General features: G+C 39.0%; 1 protein-coding gene across 1 annotated transcript in view; it reads left to right on the plus strand.

The window, feature by feature from the left end:
• Positions 1-1,119: 1,119 nt before the first annotated feature.
• HIC2 (HIC ZBTB transcriptional repressor 2) overlaps positions 1,120-23,364 on the plus strand; it is a 43,588-nt gene continuing 21,343 nt past the window's right edge. Inside the window, exon 1 of the mRNA XM_063454470.1 lies at positions 1,120-1,237. The gene's annotated coding sequence lies outside the window, so the exon portion shown is untranslated. The remainder of the gene's footprint in view (positions 1,238-23,364) is intronic.

Genomic DNA, 23,364 nt, shown 5'->3' on the forward strand with positions numbered 1-23,364 from the left:
GGCGTACAGACTTGCCCATTAAGGGGGGTGGGCGAGGTCTTTGTGGTAGATCATCATTCCTGTACTTGTTATGCACCAATGCCAAACCATCTTTACACACAAGGACACTGCCCCCACCCTGCCACTGTGTCACAAAATGTATGTAACCCATATGCAAATACAATTAAATTGGGGCCCCAGCTGCTGCATGCGAAAAAAAAATCTGTAGGTTTGAATATAAAATTGAGCAATGAAGAATAGTACGTTGTAGCCAATTACCCAAGAGACTTTGAAGACTGTGCCTTCTGGACTGTATATGATGATGTATTGATTCATCTATCACATATACATTGACCGAGAATGGTGGCAAATTACTAAAATGATAGAAATGTGGAGTGTCTACCTATTTAAGAATTTCCAATCGATTGCTACAATTAATTCTGAATAAGTGTCCTGCAAAGGAAGCATTCGTTGTGATACTCATTGCTAACAACACGTGACTCCTAGTTAGGTGATTCCATTTCCTTTATGCGTACATATAGATTCTGGGTTTCTACCACGCATTATTTTATTTTGCTTCTAAAATATGTATTGGAATAACACGTTTTCAAACATATCATTCATGAAAAATCTAGAATGAATTCCCCGCACTATAAGAGGGCAGTTACAGATGTTTTAATATCTATCCATACAGTGATACCACCCACTCCTTTACTTATTACCCTCTGCATTTACCCAGTGCCCCTCATTGGGTTTTTCCTGCTCCTGCTATCGATTCCTCCCACCCCCCCTCCATTAGTGCCATATTCCCCTCCTTCTTGTGCCAGCCCTCTCCTCCATGTGCCCCCCCCCTCCGTGTGCCACCCCTCTTCCTTATGCCATACCCCCTCCTCGTGCCACCCCTCCTCCTTGTGCCAGTCTCTGCTTTTCATTGTGCCAGTCTCCCCTCCTCCTTGTGCCAGTCTCCCCTCCTCCTTGTGCAAGCCCTCTCTTCCTTGTGCCATCCCCCACCTCCCTGTACCCGCCCTGCCTTCTCTCTCTCTCCCTGGTGCCCTCCCTCCGCCCTCCTGTGTTTCTATCTCCTCCCTCAGTGTGTCACTAGCTCTCCTCCTCTCCTCCCTCTCCCCATCGCTCCCTGGCTCCTGTTCATATTGCAGGTCAGGGGTGAGTCCCCACGTCACGCTGGAAGATGGCGGCCGGGCGGCTGTGAGATGAGGAGCTGGGGGCTGCGCTGACAGAGCCACTCACATGCAGTAAGGTAATGGAGCAGGAGCCGTGGCCTCTCGGGGCGGAGGGTGGAGGAGGCAGTGGGGAGGGTAAGCGTGCTGGGGGGCACTGGCAGTCGGCTTGTGCAGTTTAATGTTTAGGGGGTACATAGTAAAGAGGAGGGGGGCACACTCTGGAGGTGGGAGTGTGTGCGCTGAGCATTCAAGGTGAGCATGTTCCACTAAATCATTTCCAAGCCATGGGGGAGTATGGGTGATTTTTGGAGTGGGGGGTGCGCTCTAATAGTGCCCGCACTGGGTGCAGCTGTGTGTATGGACTGCAATGCATGTACTGGGAGAGGGGCTGCCAGGGGCCAACACTATGTATTAACAGGAGGTGGGGGGCTTTGTCCACGTTGGGGAGATCCGTACTTGTATGCATGTATGTGCCCCTTAAAGGTTTGTGTCAACACGGGGTGCTTGTGGTATGGCTGGGCAAGCACATGAAGGGTTGGTGTGGTGAAACCTTGGGTTATAAACAGGGGGGAGGGTAAGTGGTATATTGTGTGGATACTATAGAAGGTGTGCATGGTGGGTGTGGAGAAGGGAGCAGATGATATCCTAATCAGTTTCTGCTGCCAGTTAAGACCCCACTTGAGTTTGTGAAAAACTGATAGCGTTCAATGTTATGGGGTTGTTTTATAAATAAATAAATAATATCCCCCCCCAAAAAATATAAATATATATATATATATATATATATATATATATATATATATATTATTTTTTTTTTTTTTTTTTTTACTTTTATACATATATATTTTTAACTGCTGATTTGAGTGTTGTTGTGTGACTAGATTTATTTAGTAATACGGTACCTATTCTATATAATGTCCTCATGTTTTTAATATAATTTTATTACTATTCTGACGCTGTAAGAGGTGTCATGACTTGTTAGGCTTCTGTACTTTGCCTGTATGATAGCATCTGCTTTGTGTTGCATGCGTGAGTATTCAGTAACACCATTAGTCTAACACTGGTAAATGCAGTGTGTGCATGCATTAACCCCCTTTTGAAAGTAATGCCAAATGCTCGAGTAAATTAAGGCATTTAACTCTAACTTGCTGGCAAGACACTTCTTCAGATGACTTTTTTTCTATACCTCCTTTTTAAAAAAAAAAAAAAAAAATTTTTTTTTTTTTTTTTTTTTGTCACCTGCTACCAGAAGATTGTGCGTGGCATCTTAATTATATAGTTTTATTGGGTTTTCATGTGACTAAAATGCTTTCGACATTATATTATGTTACTAGCTTCAGTCTCTTTCTTACCTTGGAATGGGTTAAGATATATATAATTTTTTTTTTTGGTTGGATAGCTACGTATGCAATCTTCATGCCTCTCACGCATGTGTTGTATGGATAGGGACCTGCTCCACTATGGAATTAAAATGATAAAGCTCTGCATATTTTTATTGCTTTTTTTTTGTTGCCAGAGCGAGAGTTGATTTCCGTTCTGAACTTTACTAGATGTTTGTTGGATTAAGCCACACAATTTAATCCTTACACAACTGTTACTTTCTAGGTTTTTTTTTTTTGTTGTTTTGTTTTTTTGTTTATGAAATATTTACTAGAATGTTTGTATTCTGTTCAACGTTTTTAGGAAATCCACTCAAAGGGAGGCATATAGAGCATTGTCTTCAGTCTTGGCTGTTTTATGGTTTGTGCAAATATTGATATGGCATCAGGTTTTATGTGCCAATCTATTATGAATTACAGAGTATTTCAATCGGATTGCAGTTTGACAGACGTTAAGTCTTCTTTGCTCTTTCTAGAAGTGCTACAAGTCCCAGTTTATTATTTTGCCCACACTTCCTTTTAATAATTGCAAATTAACCCCTTAAGGACCAAACTTCTGGAATAAAAGGGAATCATGACATGTCACACATGTCATGTGTCCTTAAGGGGTTAAACCATGTACTGAGGATTGCGACATAGCAAACCAGCATTCAAACTGGATCTTTGGGGAGATTTATGAACAGGTAGGGCAACCGTGAGACCTTTTTATCTGTGATTTTTAAAGTGTTTTTTCTCTGTCCACGATGTCTGTAGTTTGCCCTTCTGTGGGGTTCTGTTGACTGATGGATTGTGGGTAAATTACCTTGGCAATTGAAATGGAGCTTTGCTTAGGCTCCGCCCATTGACAATGATCACGCTCTCAATAAGAAAAAGTAGCCTTTACTTATCAATAACGAACGACTAGGATGAATTTGAAGAAAAAAAACACAAAGGAAGTAAAGGAACGTAAAGAAAGATTAATTTATAAACATAACCTACAACTGCGGCTGCCCCTTTCATGAATACATATGGGGTCAAAATACTATACGTTTCTGCTGTGAATTAGACGGTAGCATAGCCTTAAATGGGGAACCCCTGTTTTTTATAAACAGACTATTCTTTGGAAGTAAAGTAGCCTATCACTATAAAAGGACTGCATTAAATTTAGTGTTTTACACTTACTAGTTGCAATTCATAGACCTATTCTACTAAGTAGGGGTTTGCGAAGCATGCTTTGTACATTTTTTTAAATTTTTTTTTTCTAAATAAGGCTTGTTATGGTTGTTTGATAGTGATTCCCAGTTGTTTGACTACAATTACCAAAATTCTTAGCCAGCAAAAAAATAAAAGCAGGAGTTATCATAGGCTATCTGAAGAGCCATGGTTGGGCACCACGGGAATAGAGCAAATTGCCTTGCATTCGGCTGCACAGATGATCTGCATTCTTTGTATATGTGGAAACATAATGGTTTCAGGTGAAAATACCTGGGAGTGAGAGCTTTGGCTAAACCTTTGATGGATATATATAGATTTGGTTGTGAGTGGCTTAGCATGCATCTGGAATGTAACATGCAAGGAACCGTACTCACTGCTCCATGCCCCTGGCTCTACAGTTTATGACACTTGGCATTTTTCTTCTATTTTCAAAAAAACAAGGCTTTAACTTTCATATTTGCATACTGCCAGCAAGGAATTTCCATTCCTGAGCAAACAGGGAATTTTAAAAAACTTGAGGCTTGCCAATTAGCTTGGTACATAGACCTCCGTCAGAACAGTTTGCTGAGCAAGAAGTTTTCTGTTTTTGGCTAATTGAGAACGAGATACTACACCATGCTAGAGTATAAATGACAATGTCTTATAGCTTCTGGATAATATTTCATGGTCCACAACTTGTTACAGCATATTAAGTTTATTTCCTATCTCTTCAACAGAATGTAATGCATATCATCTCAAAACCTAATTTGTAGAATTCACTGGCCTGCCACATATAAAAGTACATCTAATCAGAACTCAGAAACTACTGTTGCAATAGTATACTTAATGTATTCTGTTGCAGTAATATACATTTGTAATTGGGAGTTTTTTTTTCTCGATGGCAACTACATTTTATTTTTTCTTCTTCATTATAAGGTATTTTTGGCAGTGTGTGTTTAATTTTTTTTTTCCTCAGTCACTCTACAACATTGTTTATCTTGTTATGCAAAGTGTTGCAGGGCAGAGTGTTGGGGAAAGACCTCTTGGATGGCACATTTCCTGATGCCTCTCAATACAAAGGAGACTAGGAAAAAGGAGATAAATTGCAGCCCTGCAAGGGGCCAGCTTTTCACTAGCAATCTGATCCTGATGTCTTCAGGGCTATTATTTACAGGGGATGGCTGACAGTTCCAAGTTTAATTATTTAAATCAGTTTGACCCCAGTGGGTCAGCACAAACTGCCCCTTTATTATTCAGAGGTAGGTCCCTTGCTGCATCAGATATGCAGTTGCAATGATTTATTAGCCCTCCCCTTTGCTTTGTAAGGCAGGCTTTCCAGTTGATATTAGTTTTAAAAGCCTTTCTAGTGTTGCGGCTAAGGATTAATCCCTTTGCTATTGTGACAGTTCTTTCTTGGAGAGAAACTGGAATTATGAGTTCTGGTTGTCTCTAGTAACAATCTGTATATTTGTTGTGGCTTTTAGTAACAGATGTCATTGATCCTATAGATGACTATTTCTCAACATAGAATGCATTAAACCATATTGAGTTTCTCTTCTAATTGGCGTCCTTTAAGCTATGGTGCTTAGTCACTAAACTATGAGTTAACAGAAATGCAAATTTGAGTCTAAAATGGCCTTATTGGAAATTGTCCCAATATAACTATATTTTTCAGCTTAACTCTTGAAATTTATTTATTATGGCATAAGATTTACAGTTTTGTCCATTTTCCACGATTCCAAATTTATTGTACAGAGCTGTGTAATATGTTGGAACTGTATAAATAATTGTAATTTTGTGTATAGATGTGTGTGCGTTTGTCTTCTTTCCCAGTGCTGATTTATTTATTTATGGATATGCCATTTGCTATATTGTGCTGTAGTCTTGTTTTCTGCATAATGGGTTAATGGCGATCGCATGCAATTCCTGAAAAGTCTCTGTTCAGTAATAACTCCAAGCACAATGAAGTGAGGGTTTGATCCATCGCCAAGATAAATGCAGACACAGCACAGATAAAAAGGTCTCACGGTTGCCCTACCTGTTCTGCAATAAGTGTGAGGTGTGACTGCTGCTGGAACCGGTCCCAGCTAAACCACCAGCCTGGGTTAGTGCTCACGGCGTTTTGAGGGATTCCTAGCTATTCTAAACAATGAGCAATTCGCTCTGTGTCACAAACTCCCTGAAAAGACTGGCTGCTGTGTTTTCTTTATGCATAATACTGTCCTGTACTAATGTCTCTGGCCATAATTAGAACCCATTGTACAGCGCTGCGGAATTTGTTGGCGCTTTATAAATAATAATAATTGGACATGTATGCATTATCACTGCCCCTTTTTGAATTCGCAAAAATGGTAAACAAGTGCCAAACACCCTCATTATTGTATTATTGAATGCAGAGGAACGAAATGGTTAACACTTGGTATAACTCTCTGCAACATTCCTCTATTTTTTTTTTTTTTTTTTTTGTGGTGGATAAAATCTGTCTTCCTCTAATTCCGTGATATGTGATATTGCTTTGCATTGACAGATACTGGGTTTGAACATCCACAACTAGATAATGTTTCTGCCTATCCCTCTACAAGTAATGCTAACCTGGCGATAATAGTGACTCCTAATCCTCCTCTGTTGATCCTTTGTATGATGCTGAACATCAGGTTCTTTTATATGTGTGTATTTACATGTGTATATAATTATCTGTTTATCATTTCTAATCAGTATGTTTTCATGTAGCATCATTTTTGGGATAATGTTATAAAGAATGGGTAACTTGTTTTTATTATGTGGAATATTTATGTGGTAACTGAAATAAGAGTTGACCGATGGATTTTTACAATCCTTTTGGTCATGCCTTGTTTGCAAACGGTTCCAGCATTTCTGGTTTACCTGTTGGTTTTGTTTGGAATATTGTCGTTGCCTACAACCCGTAGCCCAGTTTTGTTGCAGTGAATGCTCCGACCTTTGGGGTAATTCTTGGGTTGCCAGTAGGCTTTCTGTTGCCCCATCCAAGACCTGGTTTTGTGCATTTTTATAATGTTGAATAACAGAAGAGTGGAAGATGGCATAGGTCCACTTGAGGTATTTTGTTTGGTGTGTGTAATGGTCATATTGAGTAATATTTCATCCATGTTGGATGGATGCCCAGAAAAACCACCTTGACTTGCACCAGCCTATTTTGAATGGAATAGAACCGTCATCTAAATGGTAGAACCACTATATAAACACACAGTAAATTAGAGATTACCGTGAGATAATCCACATTGTCCTGTTTGATATGTTATAGGACAGGGGTAGGCAACCTACGGCACTAGTGCCATGCACGGCACTCGAGGTGTCTTTGCACGGCACTCAAGGCTGCTAGAGCCAAACAGGCTCTGGCTTATCAGGAGTTCCAGTAAAACTTCAGATATCTGCTAATACGAAGAGGTTGTGAAGGACAATCCTCAATTTAAGCATTGTAGCACATGGAGGAAGTGATCTGAGATCATTTCCTCCCAGCACTTGTGAATGGTAATCCACATGTAGTAAAGCAGCCCGCAGCTGCTGTTGCAGCTCCTGTCCTTGACCTGTACCTGGCCAGCCTGGTCCCCACTGGACCCCAGGGAAGCCACCCACACTGCTAGATATACACAGAAATGCAGAATAACCCTCCCCTCATACAAATAATACAAACAGCCCACACACAAACATACACACAATCAGCACAAACGTAACCCGCTAACAATCCACATACATGCACACAACCTCACATGCAGCCTCTCACATGCAATACCCCAAACAGCCCCCACACACTACTAAACACACAATGTGACATATGCATCCACACACAATTCCACAAGCAGCCCCCATACACAGCCCACATTCATATGTATCATACATGATACCATAAACTACTAATGAACATATACAATATAATAGCTTATATATGCACAAATACAACGATCCAAAGCAATTACAGTACAAATAACACAAGCAGAATACGGCAACATACACACCGCAATTTAAAAAAAATAGGACCGGCACGCTACGGGACATCACAATCCTATATCGGCACAGTGCTGCTAAAAGGTTGCCTACCCCTGTTATAGGACATTGCACCACTTTTAGTGCTTTTCAACACTTTGTAACACGTAAATCTCTCCCCCACGTTCCTAGTTATAGCTTTCACTTTTTAATATATATATATATATATATATATATATATATATATATATATATATATATATAATATTATGTGTTACATAGCTGAAAGGAGACTTGCGTCCATCAAGTTCAGCCTTCCTCACACATGTTTTTGCTGTTGATCCAAAAGAAGGCAACAAAACCTAGTCTGAAGCGCTTCCAATTTTGCAACAAACTAGGAAAAAATTCCTTCTTGACCCCAAAATAGCAGTCAGATGTCTCCTTGGATCAAGCAGCTATTACCCCACTAATTAGATAATATCCCTGTATGTTATGTTTTTACAAGTATTTATCCAATTGCAGTTTAAACATCTGTATGGACTCTGACAAAACCACCTCTTCGGGCAGAGAATTCCATATCCTTATTGCTCTTACTATAAAAAAACCTTTTCTTTGCCTTAAATGAAATCTCCTTTCTTCCAGCCTAAATGTGTGACCTCGTGTCCTATGTGTAGCCCTGTTTATGATTAGATTTCCAGATAATGGTTTGTACTGGCCCGAATATATTTGTATAGTGTTATCATATCCCCTCTGGGGTGCCATTTTTCCAAACTAAAGAGAGATTTAATTTTTTTTAACCTTTCTTCGTAACTATATAATGTGTTGTGTTTTTTTTGTTTTTTTTTAACGGAGCATGGGCCCAAATTTGGTTCCTTCACTATTCCTCTGGGTCCCAATGGTGTGAATAAACACCACATATTCATCAGACTCCAGTTTTATGCCCATGTTATTCTTGTTACTCTATCAGCAATGCCTTCCCCAACTCACTGAAGTCCCCTGTACATTATAAAATGTCTAAGGATGGGGTTTTGCATAAAATTAGTAAACCTGTGACGTATTCCCCAGGCAATTGTATCTTGTTATTCCAAAAATAATTCTGATCTTTGTATATGACAAATGTACTCATCGCATTTTCAGATCTTCTATATCCCTAGATCGTTCACAACAAGTTAGCTCTATAATTATTAAAGTGTATTCTTAAAATATATTATGATTGCACTATAAATTATTTCCATTTTTTTCAGGGAAGGAGGCTAAAAATACACATTTTTGGGCTGCCTGGAAGGGAAGAATCTGAGGACTGCAATATTTTTTATTTATTTTTTAGTCTGGATTTGCATTAGGCTGTCTCGAACTGCTCCAAGCTGCCTAAGTTGCCTGTGCTGGCAGTTGGCGCAACTACACACTAGTGCAAAAGGACTGATTTCGATGTATAGGCAGCATTTCAAGCTGAGACACAGCACATACATATTGCTAGCTCTGTGACCACTTCTAAAAGCAGAAGTGGTCATGGAGGTTGGAGTAACTAACCTTTTAAGATTAATGGCACCTGGGCTTGATAGTGTGGTGAAAAGTACAGTTAAATAAGAGCAATAAAACAAAAGCACATTAAATAAGAACAGTTGTTTTTTTTTTTGTGTGTTTTAAAGATCCTTTTACATATATCTGTTCATCCTTTGCATAATTATTAGAGGAATATGAACTATTGAATTGTCCCCCTTGGCTTATAATACATTTGACAGTCTTTAAATAATGTGTGTTGAAAATATATATATATATATATATATATATATATATATATATATATATATATATATATATATATATATTTTTTTTTTTTTTTTTTTTATTTTTTAACTCCACTATAAAATGTACAATAACATTGGCCGTCCATGCTCTAGTATAATGTGGGGGAGCAAAAAGGCATCATGTACACACGCTTGCTGTAGCATGGTGCACTTTTCATAAAACAAGAATAGCCGCTTTGGGTCTGTTTGGAAGTGTCTGTTTGGGGGATTGTTTTTAAGAAAAAAAAAAGTGTTGGAACGAAATGTGATAGTACTTTATATGCTGTGAAGAGTAGACCGTGGTACCAAAAAGAGACAGCCAAGGGACATTAGAAAAATAGATTGTTTATGGAACTTGGGAGCAAGTAAAATTCTTTACTCATCTAACAAATGTTGAGGCAATTTTGCCATAAAAAATTTGCTTACCCGTGGTCATAGTTTTTATTCAGAATTTTTCTGAGGTTGAGTATATTGAACATATAGGTTGTATAATTGCAGTAAAATACCACAATGTGGGCTCTTCTAAATTTCATGATGTCTCATTTGAGGAAGTTTTAAACAATTTCAGATATTTCCAGTTACATTACCCATGATAGTGGTGCTGAAGTTAGATCAACATTTTTATTTTGTTTTAATTTTGATTTTATGATTCCAGATTTGCTATTAGAGCTCTTGTGTGGAAAAGCAGGGCAGGGGATCTGTATTAAGTGTTCTGGTCCTGGGGTAGTAGCTAAACTAGTTTAATATGGCTCTGCGCACTGCAGGGTTTTTAAGACATGCCATGCCCTTAAGTCCTCGAGGGAGTTTTCTTATTGACGTACCTGGCACATTCTTGTTAGTAAAGATTTGTATGTGTATTCAAGTCTATCTTAGCTGTGCATTTTTCACAGGATGGTTTGTGCCGTTGACACTTTTGACCAAAACGGAGGGTTCTTGAGGCACTCATGACCTTGCTCTGGTTATGTATACTGCTGAAACATAGATTCCACTTCTATATAGCCAATACAAACTTTGTATATTTGGATGGCATTCTGTGACTGAAATGAACTACAATGGCATATAGCAGCTATACTGCTTAGACTACCCCACTTAATATAGATTTTAAATAATTCCTCATTAGTGCATGCTTTAGTTGGAGGTGGCTTGGGTATCCATAGAAGAGGATGACAATGTCCCATTAGATCGGTGTATGCATTCCATACTATATATTATGCTGTCCAAATCATTGCAAAAATGTAAAAATGAAGATGTAGTTATCTGAACTTCAAGATGCACTCCATTTGGACCAGTGTGTCTGCAAGACATCTTAAAATGTCTACACCCTCTGGTTTTTTGTTTTTGTTTTTTTGTATAATTGTGATTCCACTAGTATACATTTTAGATACATAATATTGTCTAAACGCAGTGTTGGAAAGTAAAGCAATCCAATCCTTTTTTTTGTTGTCATGCCAGTCAATTCACATATAACTGGAATCTTGATTATATCCATTATAAGAATGTTAAACTATAAAAGTAGATCCACCAGAATAAGTGGGTTGTAGCAGGTCTGCTACATGCTACTGTCATTTTTCTGCATAAGAGTGCAGCTCCATTCATCTAGAAACATTGCACTTTTAGATTACTAAACCCCACTTATATTTACTTTTTTTTTTTTGGTTAGTCTCACATTACCATATGCTAACTAAGCCAAGAAAAAAAAACTCATATGTGGTTCTAAAACCTGCTGTCACTAAACATGTTGATTTATCCAGGGGTGTGAGTGTGTATATATAATATATATTGGTTTGTTTTTTTACTTTAAGCAATTAATGCCTATGTGTGTGTGTATATACATGGAGGTACATTTGTCAATTGAATGTTTGTACTTTGTATAATAACCTGCTTGCTTGTTAAGCAGCTTTTCCTTGCCCTGCTAGTGGCTCTTGTCCTGGGTATTCTGAGGGTGCACTGTTAATAATATATAAGCCAGTTTATCCCTAGCCCAGTCACTCCTACTCCACTGCACATCAAGAGCTGCTCCATATCTCATTGAAAGCTTCTTCATTACTCAGGGGCTTTTTATACCCCTTGTTTCTTCCAATAAAGCATCAGGCAACGGAAACACTTTGTGCTAAGTGTCCAGCATCCTTTAGAGCTCCCTTGAAGGCCCCCACGGGGCCTGGGTTATGGATGTGTTCCGGTGTGGAAGAACCAAAAGGTTGGCCAATTGCTTTCTAAATGGACCTCCAAATTGTGCTTGTATCCTAGTGTTTTACCACCTAAATATGTATATTTTATACCACAAAATCATCATGGGAAGGAAGGTGTGGTATGAACCTGCACTAGTAAATAATGACCCATATCATTTTGTAGTATTCTTGATTTGAATGTCTGGAGCGGGCCACGTGACGGTCTCTGAATTTACCCAAATATCTACTATGTCTTACTGCCAACAAATTCACGTAAAACAGCTCATGTCTACAAAATAAGTCCTGCGAAACAACCTTTTAAACTACATGCTTGTTATGCCCAACGTATCTTTGAATACATTTACTTGAAGGTGGCAAACTTTTATAGCCTCCAAGTTAGCTTAATGGAACTCTTTAGTGTCTGCAATAAGTAAACATGTATTCCTAACTCTATCGTGTTCTTATTTAATCTATAAATGTATCAATCTGGCCTGGTTGTCGCTAACTAGGGATGGAAGTACTTTACGTCTATTCACCAAGATGTTGGTCTGCATACAGTTTGTACAAGTGTTGGTATTTTGCAATTACATTCGCCTAAAGTTTACTTATGCTTCGTGTGCCTGCTCAACTATCTGTGTTTGGAGGAGAGCAATCTTATTGTTGCAGTCTTTGAAATACTCTGTGTATACTGTCATCATTACAATATGCTGTTTTCAGATACCAATAAGCACAATTAACCCACGCCATTGCTGAATTTCCACGCTAAAGTGGCTGGTGGTAACTTTGAGCCATGATTGTGAGAGAGATGTGGCATTGATATCTTCCTATGAATTTTCATTACACTGTTATGTATTCTAATAGTATTAGTGTTGAGTCTTTGCATCCCTTGCTATATGGTATCTGTCAGATATATGTACCCTTCTTTTACAAATGCCTATACTACAATCTAGGTATTTGGTACATAATGATCGATTTTCAAACGCATGAGGTGGTATATTTTGTACTTTTGCATTCATATAGGCTTTGGGTTTGCTGGTTTCCTATTGTTAGATTCTTCATTAAAGAACTCTTTTAACCACTTTTTTAAAATAGAAATTCACTATAAAACCTTTTTGCCCAGTGAGAATTCAGTCTCCTCGTAACAGCTGCTCTGCCTGCAGCGATGTCATCCGTAATGATGACTTTTGTCCAATCTAGTGCTCTTTTAGAGAATCATTGGGGACATAGTTACTACATGCACAAAAATGACTGCACTCTGCCAAAGAGAGTTTGGTGTGATAATAAACATTTGATTTCCAAAGATTTCAGAAGGACCTTCTACGCCTCTTATGTCTCTCATTGTTATTATGTATACCCGTTACATATTCTTACAGGGTTACTCCAACCATCCTGCTGTAGTGATTTTGATGGTTGAAGTACCCTGGCGCCCCTCTGACCTTTATCATCACCAGATGCCTGGTCTCTAGTCCAGCAGACTTGCAACAACCGGCTTCTGCAGATTTGCAGAAGCAGGTTGCCGACCCTGCCGCTCTTTCATTGGCTGAGAGCACAGAATTAACGTTAGCCAGCTTGGAATTCTTGTTCTGGGCTGGCTGACACCCAGATGCTGCTGCCAGGGGTGGAGTTACGCAAAGGAATTATGCATATACAGACTCCAGACATCATGACCATTTCAAATCACTGAAAAAGGGGACAATGCACCAAATCAACTTCATGAAGAACTGGTTTTGGTACTTGGTGTCTTTTTATGCTGGTAGTCTGGACTGGGAATGTAGAAGTCTGAATATGCATTTAAAAACGTAAACAAACTCTTAAAATAAAAATGAGCTAAAAATGTTTATGGAAACCGCAAGATTAACGTTCACCTAATTTTGTTTTCTATATTCTAGAAGGTACAGGGGGGGGGGGGAGAGGGGACATTAACAGCACGGAACGAGGACAATCTTGTGATATACCTCACCCAGCAGCTCCAACCTCATTTTTTTGTGTTGTGTGTGTGTTGTCCATTCAAAGCTGTTATTAGCTTAGCTGTACACTACACTATCTGTACAGAGATGGCTGTCCTGCATCCATGTGACTGCTACATGTAGGTCAGACTTGTAAAGCATGAATCAGCCTGTGTAGAGGAAATGCACTCAAAGCATTTCTAACTGCAGGGCCCTAAATAGTCAGAGCTGGCTGCAATCCAAACTCTGTGAATCAAAGGGATAAAGAAGCCTCTCTAGGTACAGTATAGCAGGGATAGATAGCATTGAGAACCAAGCCTTAAAACTACAGCTCCAATTGCCTTCTGCCAGCTCATGGCTGAGAGGGTCTGATACTGACTGTTCATACTTTGGATAGCATATTGTTACAAAATATAAATTAAAGGGACTCTCCAGGCAGCCGAATTTACTCACCTGGTTCCAGCGCCGGGAGCCTCGTGAAGCCGCGCTCCCTATTTCGTCAAAATGACAAAATAGGCGGGCGCGAGCAGGGAGCAATCAGACGCTTCCATTTGGAAGCGTCATTGCTCCATTGTGCGCATGCACGGCTTCGCCGCACATGCACGGCTTCGCCGCACATGCACACATACACCAGAGGGCGGCATTCATGCCGCCCTCTGAAGTCCTGAGCGCACTACTGCGCATGCGCACGGTGTGCGCGGCCGTGAGCTGAGCTGACTGACAGCTCAGCGCGCGGTCTTTGCCCGCCCCCCTCCTCTGCTGACAGGCTGGAGAGAGAAGGCGCGCACACAGTGCCTTCTCTCTCCTGCACACGTCAGACGTATTTTAATACGTCTGACGTGTACAGGGCCTTTTTAGGGCCCTGCATGATAGGAAGTCCCTCTGGAGTGACGGCCACTGGAGGTATTCCTATCAATCAAAGTAAACACTATATTTTCTCCGAAAATACAGTGTTTACATTAGATTGCCTGCAGGGAGCTATAGATCTCACCTGAACAAATACATTAAGCTGTAGTTGTTCAGGTGACTATAGTGTCCCTTTAATAACAGTTATGGGATTCTTGGTTATCTTTGCTTACATGTTATTACATTTCTGTTTGTGTGTACATTTGCTTATGTTGGCAATGTGTGGCAGAGTAGAAATAATACGGGAAGGATTAACATCATCCTTGTAGACTTTATGATGTGTTCTATATATTTGTCATGGAGCAGGGTTCCAGCTGCTGTGGTAGACCAGGCAGTTGGCAGACGAAAGACTTTTAGATGCAATCTGAGATAAAATCTCTGAATAAATGTGCTAATTTGTAGTTACGATTTCTGTGTCATACCTTGTGTGAAGTGGTTGCCCAGTATTTAGCGTTTTGGTTTAGAATGAATTGCAGATGCGTGCCCTCTGTTTTATCTGTCCAGTAAAGGCCAGTGTCAGGGGCCCCCAGATAGTGAGCAGGCAGCTGCTTATTCGGCACGAGATCCATTGTCCATGTTCTCTGGCTGCGCTCTTGGGTTACATGGGAAGATGCCAGCTTACAGAGCGTGAATGGCAACGAGTGTCAGAAATTCCTGGAAAAGCATTTCCTTCGCTCCAGGTCATTCGCACGCTGAAAGCAAAACAGGCTTGTGTTGGCAAACTGGCAACGTTCCTGATGGGCGTGTTTACTTATCGGCTTCTAGCTAGTTTTTTCTCCTTTCTCTCATTAACTCTTTTAGTCTTTCAGATGCTTTGAAGCTTCTGATGGATGACTTGCAGTTCTGTTTTTATGACCAAATGTACCTTATAGAGCTGAAATTATCAGTGAATCAAATTTTTATTTTATTTTAATCTTGATTGCATCTCTTTTAGTTTGTCATTGTCTCTGGATCAGTAACTATTTCCTTTTGTTAAAGTGTAATTTTATCAATTCTTTTTGACACAAAAAAAGTTTATGCAAAAATGATTCTTCTCATATTTACTCAAAAATAAAAGAACCTTATTTTACAGCTGTGTCTTCTATTCACTTATATTTGTTTTTTGTCATGGAGGTGACTTTTTTAATATTATGGAAGGTGTGCATTAAAAAGAAAAACTCCTTTGCATCTCCTTGTGCGATGTTTGGAGAGACTAGGTAATGGAGCTCTCCGAGCCAGTCCTAGCCTTCCTATTATTTTCATTAATTGAAATTTTAGGTGTACCTCAAAGCCTACACAGCACTATATTAAGGGACATAGAGTTCAGCTGTCAGTTTTTTGTTTTTAAATTGAAAATTAAATATGGCAGACTGTCATTCAGTTATAGGCGGACTTCTACATTACTGCCTTAGAATCAGGACACCTAGTAAGTGTCCTGGGACGAGACACCCAATTATATATATATATATATATATATATATATATATATATATATATATATATATATATATATATATTCAGAAAGTGCAGAAAACAAAGTGGTAAACCGCGCCACACGATAAAAAATAGTATAAACAAAATTGTACATACATACAAGTAGTCCCAGTATTGAGGTAGTAAATATAAACCTTAAGGGATAAAAATAGAAATAATAGTGCAATATGCCAATGTAAAGAAATACAATAGTGCTATAATATAAAGAACCAGTAGAAGGACCAACTCACACTTTACAGAGCTGCTAAGAGCTCTGCTGATTAGCGCCTGGACGGTATAATCCCCGTCTAAGGATATGGTGGTGGTATCTGGTATCCAAGGCTCCACAGGCGTGTATAAAATAGAAACACAGAGAAAATCCAATAGTGTATTATGTATAAATATTGGAATAAAAAACAAGGGGTAAGTACCCTACTTACAATTTCCAGAGCACTAAACTTGCTCTGGTGGTGAGTGCTTGTGGTGGTATAATCCCCACCAAGGGATATAAGCAGGATCCAAGGTGCACAGGAATGAGAGGTAGATCAAAAAGCTGGAAACAAACTGCAACTTTATTGTAAAATAAAATAAAAAAACCTTTGTATATAAAATCTCCAGTAAAAATACAATGTCCAAAATTCAAAGTCCAGACTTCTTGATCCACTTTACGCGTTTCGCCCGAATAGGGGCTTCTTCAGAAGTGTAGATACGGGCGAAACTCGTAAAGTGGATCAAGAAGTCTGGACTTTGAATTTTGGACATTGTATTTTTACTGGAGATTTTATATACAAAGGTTTTTTTATTTTATTTTACAATAAAGTTGCAGTTTGTTTCCAGCTTTTTGATCTACCTCTCATTCCTGTGCACCTTGGATCCTGCTTATATCCCTTGGTGGGGATTATACCACCACAAGCACTCACCACCAGAGCAAGTTTAGTGCTCTGGAAATTGTAAGTAGGGTACTTACCCCTTGTTTTTTATTCCAATATTTATACATAATACACTATTGGATTTTCTCTGTGTTTCTATTTTATACACGCCTGTGGAGCCTTGGATACCAGATACCACCACCATATCCTTAGACGGGGATTATACCGTCCAGGCGCTAATCAGCAGAGCTCTTAGCAGCTCTGTAAAGTGTGAGTTGGTCCTTCTACTGGTTCTTTATATTATAGCACTATTGTATTTCTTTACATTGGCATATTGCACTATTATTTCTATTTTTGTCCCTTAAGGTTTATATTTACTACCTCAATACTGGGACTACTTGTATGTATGTATGTACAATTTTGTTTATACTATTTTTTATCGTGTGGCGCGGTTTACCACTTTGTTTTCTGCACTTTCTGGGTAATAGCAGGTATTGGGAAGTCCTGCTGGTTTACTGCTGCCGTCCATCCATACATTCTAGAGAGCGCCTACACCTGTGTTGTTTCTATATATATATATATATTCGCCTACTTCAAAATCCTCATAGATTGGAAGCTTGTTCCAGCATGGCCTTCTTCACTTCCAAATATCTATATATGTAAAGTATAATATAAATGCTGATAATTAAAACACTATTTTGATTCATGAATCAAAATAATCACAGCATCACCTGGTGATTGTTCTCCTTGTAAATGCACAATGCTTTTGTGCAGGCTATGCTGGTGTGATCCAAACTACTTTTATAGAATACAGGGAGGAGGAAATTAGGAGGTCTCTGTAACATAGTATTTGGAAGAAACATTGGTTACTGCATTCCTAACACTATAGAGCCCTCTTCTTCTCCTCCACAGCATGTAAAGGGTAAAAAATAAAACCACAAACCCTTTATTAACTCACTTGATCTGATATCTGCTTTCCTATGGGGTTTTCACTGATGCTGAATGTCCTAATACACAGCTTAATGCAGTGGTTCTGGTGTCTACTGCCTGCCCCTGCAGGCTTTTTAATGTAAACATCACTGCCTAGTAACACCTCTAATGGCAGTCACTCAGACGGCCACTGGAGGTGTGCTTCCTGGTGTGCAGCACTGCGGTTCAGAGCACACCTCATAGAGATGCATTGATTCAATGCATCTCAATGAACAGATGCTGAATGGCGCAGCGTGGCGTTTTGTCGCTGATGCTTCCCAATGTTTTCCTATGGGAAAGCATTAGATTGACAGAGATCACCACATTTGATAAGCTCAGCCAAGGAGGTAAAGGAAGGGCGGCCAGCTGTGAGGAGACACTTGCAGTGCTGGGGGTAAAAAAAGGTGAGTAAAGCACCTTTTTAACCGGAGGTATGGGGGCTGGAGATCTAAACGGTTATTTTGAACCTATAGTGTCAGGAATATACGTTTTTTTTTTTTTTTTTTTATTCCTAACACTCAAGTGTTTAAAGATAAACTGAAGGTGTTATAAAAGGTGCTAAATCTTAAAGGGGGTGACTCATTAAATTGTTAAATAAAAACAAACCAAGTTAGCACAAACAATGTATGCAGTTAAAAAATGTTCCATGGACCTTCCAGGTTTGCAATATGGAGTAACCCTTGCGCTAGTAAGGTTAGTATTGGACAAACTTAGCATAGTTTTGAGAGAACATTATATGCACCATTAGTGCTTCATCTAATTGAAGTGGTTATAGTGTCTGAAGTCCTCCTGGCACTGTCCATTAATTCAGGATTAAGCAGTTTTTATTGTTTAATGCTAAACAAGAGTCCCCATCAACCCATCCTCTAATAAGGACGCATTAGCCTGAGCTGCAATAGATGACTGTGATTGGCTTAGTGTCAGCTGACTGCATTCAGCTTGTCACAGTCCTCATTGCAGGTATGAATCGGAATGGCTTCCAGGAAGTGTCTCTTAGTCACACTTCTATTGTCGGCAGGGCTTTGGGAAGCTACGGACCCTCATTCGGTTTTAAACTGCTTTAAAATGGAGGGACAATGCTGGGGAATCCAGGCAGTATAATCAAATCAATGGGTTATAGTGCCTACAATGTCCACCCAATCACCCTGGGTTTAGTACCATAGAACTCATTTTAAAAGCCTTTGAAAAAGAGTCTTAAAGCCTATCCAAAACACTGCTTTGTTTCTTTGTAATGTATTTTTAGTGTACAATTTGGGTGAAATATTGCTTTTCTTTACCTTGTGGCCCATGCAGCCTCTATTCCTTAATGTATCTAGGGAAACAATCAATAAAAAAATTGTACCTTTCTGCTAATATCATTAATCGTTTCCAATTTGCCTATTTCATATGTTTTTATATTCAAAAAGCAAATCTCAGACTGTGAGTCTTATTGTTTGTATTACCTGCCATAACAAGGTCTTCATTTTCCTTTCTTAGGAAAGGGCATGTTAAACCTTAATAGCTAGCACTCTTTGTTTTTAATTTTGTGTTTGTTTCTTCTTAACATTTTAGTATTGAATAGTCTCTGGGTTTTTTGTTTTGTTTTGTTCTTCAACTGACAAAGGTCCCACGACCCTTTGTGAGGGCACAAATTCATGATGGAGACAAGGTTGAAAAGGGAATTGTCAATTGATATGAAGACATCACCTCTGCACCTAAAGCAATACAGCTCCTACCATGTCACACAGCTTTGTGTACAGGAGGATGCACCTTGGGGTGTGAAAGCCTAAGACACGTGCTGCTGGGACCAATCCAGTGACGGCAAGCTTTTTAATAATTCATGCCTGCTTATTGCAGTGATGAGTTGCTTGGTAGGCTGCTTACTGTTGGCAATATAGGGTAATTGGTTAATTTACTGCTTTTACCTTGCAAGAAGAGGAGGGTTAGGAATTGTGAGTTTTTAAGGTCTTCAATGCACACTAATCCAGAAAAATGCTCTAAGATCTCCAGTGCTCTGTATTACCCTTAGAAACTAGATACATGCATGAATAATTTCTTTTCAGTAGTATGCATGAAATGTTTACAGATCCTGCTATTGTTATGTATAGTAGTCCAGGTATGGCCATTTGACCGGTGTTTTCTAATGCCCATGCCTAAAGGATACATTGTAATGCATCCAGTAAATTGGTAATGACCCTCTGCCTTCTTCTTTCATGAATAGCTTGTAACCAATTCATAGAGATTCATTTATTTGGTAGTGGTAGGGGGTTGTCTCTTAAGAGTGGCATGTTTCATAAGACATGTATGAGCTTTCACAATTAAAATGATTTTTATTCCATGTTGAGCTCATTTTGTTAGTGCTCCAGTACTGTTTATTACAATTGCAGTGTCAACTAAGCCCTGCTTACTTTCAAGGAATCTGTACATTTCAGCTGGGCAATAAGGACAACATTTAAGAAAAGTGCTCAGTTCCTTGTAAAAAAAAAAAAAAAAAAAAAAAACAATGAACATTACAATTATAACTTGTATAGCATTAACAAACTATCTAGAACTGTGTATAGTATGTAAAAGGTATAATTAAACATTTACGTATGACAGACTGGCATGGTGGTTGTGTTTGGTGTTTTTTTTTTTTTTTAGTTTTTTATTGTTATGCACGAGTCTGCCTATTTTGGGCTGTGTGCAAGGTGCATCTGTCAGTTTGACCCTAGACAGAAGGACAGTACAATAAAATTAGCGAGGAGGGGAGGGTAATAGTTTGGATTCATGATGGCATTCTCTGGTCTCTGTTTATGCCTGACAGTACAAAAGGGGTGTACATTTTTTTTTTAATTTATTTTTTTCCCCCATCCCTTCTGAGTTCTTAATTTACATTCGGCTACTAAAGGACAGGAGTGGCACTCTGCATTTGTGTGTGTGTTTATAATATGAATATACACAACCTTTTAGCTTGTAAGGCTGCCCTTTACACTACTGCATCACTTTACCCTGCCCCCTCTACCGCTTGTCCCTTTTCTTGGGATTACCACTTTCAGGCCTTAATTACATCCCAGCTGCAAGAGGCCAGAGGCTCCATTTCTCTCTCCATCTTGCTCTTGTGTCACATTTAATGGCACATCATCTGCTACTTCTGGAAAGCCTCCTTCATTTAAATAAGGGTGTATACACTGGCCATGGACAAAGTACTAGGTCGTTTTTTGTTTTTATGCCCACTCTACTCTCCCCCCACACAAGCATTTAAATGTAACCCTTTTAGAGGGCCTTGCATTACAAAGCAGCTTCCTATTAAGGATTATTTGCAAGTCTGTCAGATAATCAAACTGTAAAGCTCTTTTGAAAACAGAGCTAACATTCTAAAATACAAACTACGGTATGTAGGAACATTTTTTTCTTATTTTGTAAGTGTAATTCATGATAAATCATCATGGAGGCAAAAGGGACCAATATGTACAGAATGGAGAAACCATTTTTATAATTAAGAAATTGTTGCATGCGCACAACTGTTGCAGATGTGAACACAACACTTTTTTTTTAAATTAATTAATTATATGCGCTAGTATTATTATTTTTTTTTCTTCAAGCCTGGAGTGGCGCTGCTGTTGTTTTCTTATGGATACTAAAACTCGTAAAGATAACTCTGCATAAAAAGCCAGGTGTGTTATGCTGGCAGCGAACCTTACCCAGGCTCTGAGGGCACGAAGTTCACTTGTAACCGTTAATAGCCAAGGTCTGCTTATTATTTACTTTTCCGTTTGTGGAATATGAGTGAAACCTATTTTGTTCATGCACGCATTCTCTATCTACTTGGAGGCAGGTCCAAACTCCGTCAAAGGAAGGTTCCGTAGTAGCCCTATTAATAAAATTTGCCTGCTGCTTTCTGGCATTCTGTTATAGAGTACAAACAAGCCAGAAAAATATTTTATTTTTTTTAATCAATATACAGTGTGTGTATATAACACTATGGTAATTAGTCATGAAGCCTTATGCAAATATAGCTGTGATGCAAAAGTAATCCTACAGAAACACTAATCTTTCATTGTATTTATTTTTTAAGATTGAACAGTCACATCACTGCACAGTACAGTGAAATATATTATATATAGATAGAGGGGTGTGTGTGTGTGTATATGTATATGCAGGGTTCATTGTATCATTGGGGATCACATTCTCTGTCATTCTGAATTTGGAATACTGCATCGTCTGTTGTGATTTGTTAGACTAATACAAGTGTCTTGGTTTTTTGGGGGGGCGGGGGGGGGAGGTTACCCATGCACAATGCTCTCTGTTTTGTACACTCGCAAAATGAATTGATATACCTTGGTGAATAGAGTAGAAATCTGTACCTAGTCTTTCTAGGAATGCTTCCTAACCACATGCTCTCTGGGCATTGTCTTGCCTGCGGGCTTTAAAAACAAAAAAAAAAAAAGAACAAAAAAACCTGGCACCTTCCTGGGTGGGGGTGGTTTTGAAGTAGAGTCCTTTTCACTTGGCTGAGAAAAAGGCATGTGCATTTAACACAAAAGCCTTTAAGAGGAAATTAAGTTAGGTATTTTGAACTTGCCACAAATTGATATCGTTGCAGCCAGAATGGCATGAAACTGGATGGGCCACATGAAGCTTTTCTGATGCAGAAAACGAGCTTCACCTTCCCCTCTTATAAACTAATTTCCTTCATATTGGAGTGACTTATGTAAATCTGAACTGTTTATAATTTTCTTTAATGATGTATTGTTTTTCATGGATTTTTAAAAAAAATAAAAAAATTTCACTAGCATTTTCTATAGTCTCTATAGAGAGAGACATTTATTTAGTAGTAGAAGTTATATCCTTTCTTAATTCTGAAGGTAAAATTAATTCAACTGGAGAATTTTTTAACTACCGGTAAATACTTATTTACACTTAAACTTCTTCCCTTATTGAATTTCTGCACTGTATTCTTTATACACTATGGTGTCCTGCAATAATTAGATACTAATCATAAAACTGCAATAAATAAAAGGACACTATAGTCCCCAGAACCACTACAGATTAATGTAGTGGTTATGGTGCCTATACCATGTCCCTGCAGGTTGACAATGAAGAAGTTGCCTTTTCAGAGAAAAAGGCAGTGCTTACATTGGTACCTAGTAACACCTCAAGTGGCTCAGACAGCCACTGGAAGTGCTTCCTTTTCCAGTGCTGAACTGTGATGCAGGACGCTTCCCATAGACTTTCATTGATTCAATACATCTGGACGAGAAGATGCTGATTTGGCTTGGCCCCGCGTGTTTTGCAGCGCAGGTGTAATAGCCTCACAATGCTTTGGGAAAGCCCCGGTGTGGTGGTGGAGAAAAGGTAAGTAAAATATCCTTTTCACTTCATAGAGAGAGGGACCGGCTTATAGTGAAGTACTGACTAGCAGTTCTTACTGGTGGGACCATACCACCTAGATTCCTGGCATGAAAGGGAAACAGGTTGTGCCATGTCTACCCCTTCCTTGTTGAGGATTAGATTTTAAGTAAAAGTCTGGCCTAGGAAGCAACATGTAAACATTTGCTAGTAATGTGAAATGGACCTCAAACTTCCTGCTTCAGTGAAAACTGAAAAGCTGGTAGTGTTAACTAGACACATTCTGGT

This window comes from Pelobates fuscus, chromosome 5 (genome assembly GCF_036172605.1).
Source record: "Pelobates fuscus isolate aPelFus1 chromosome 5, aPelFus1.pri, whole genome shotgun sequence".
Lineage (NCBI taxonomy): Eukaryota > Metazoa > Chordata > Amphibia > Anura > Pelobatidae > Pelobates > Pelobates fuscus.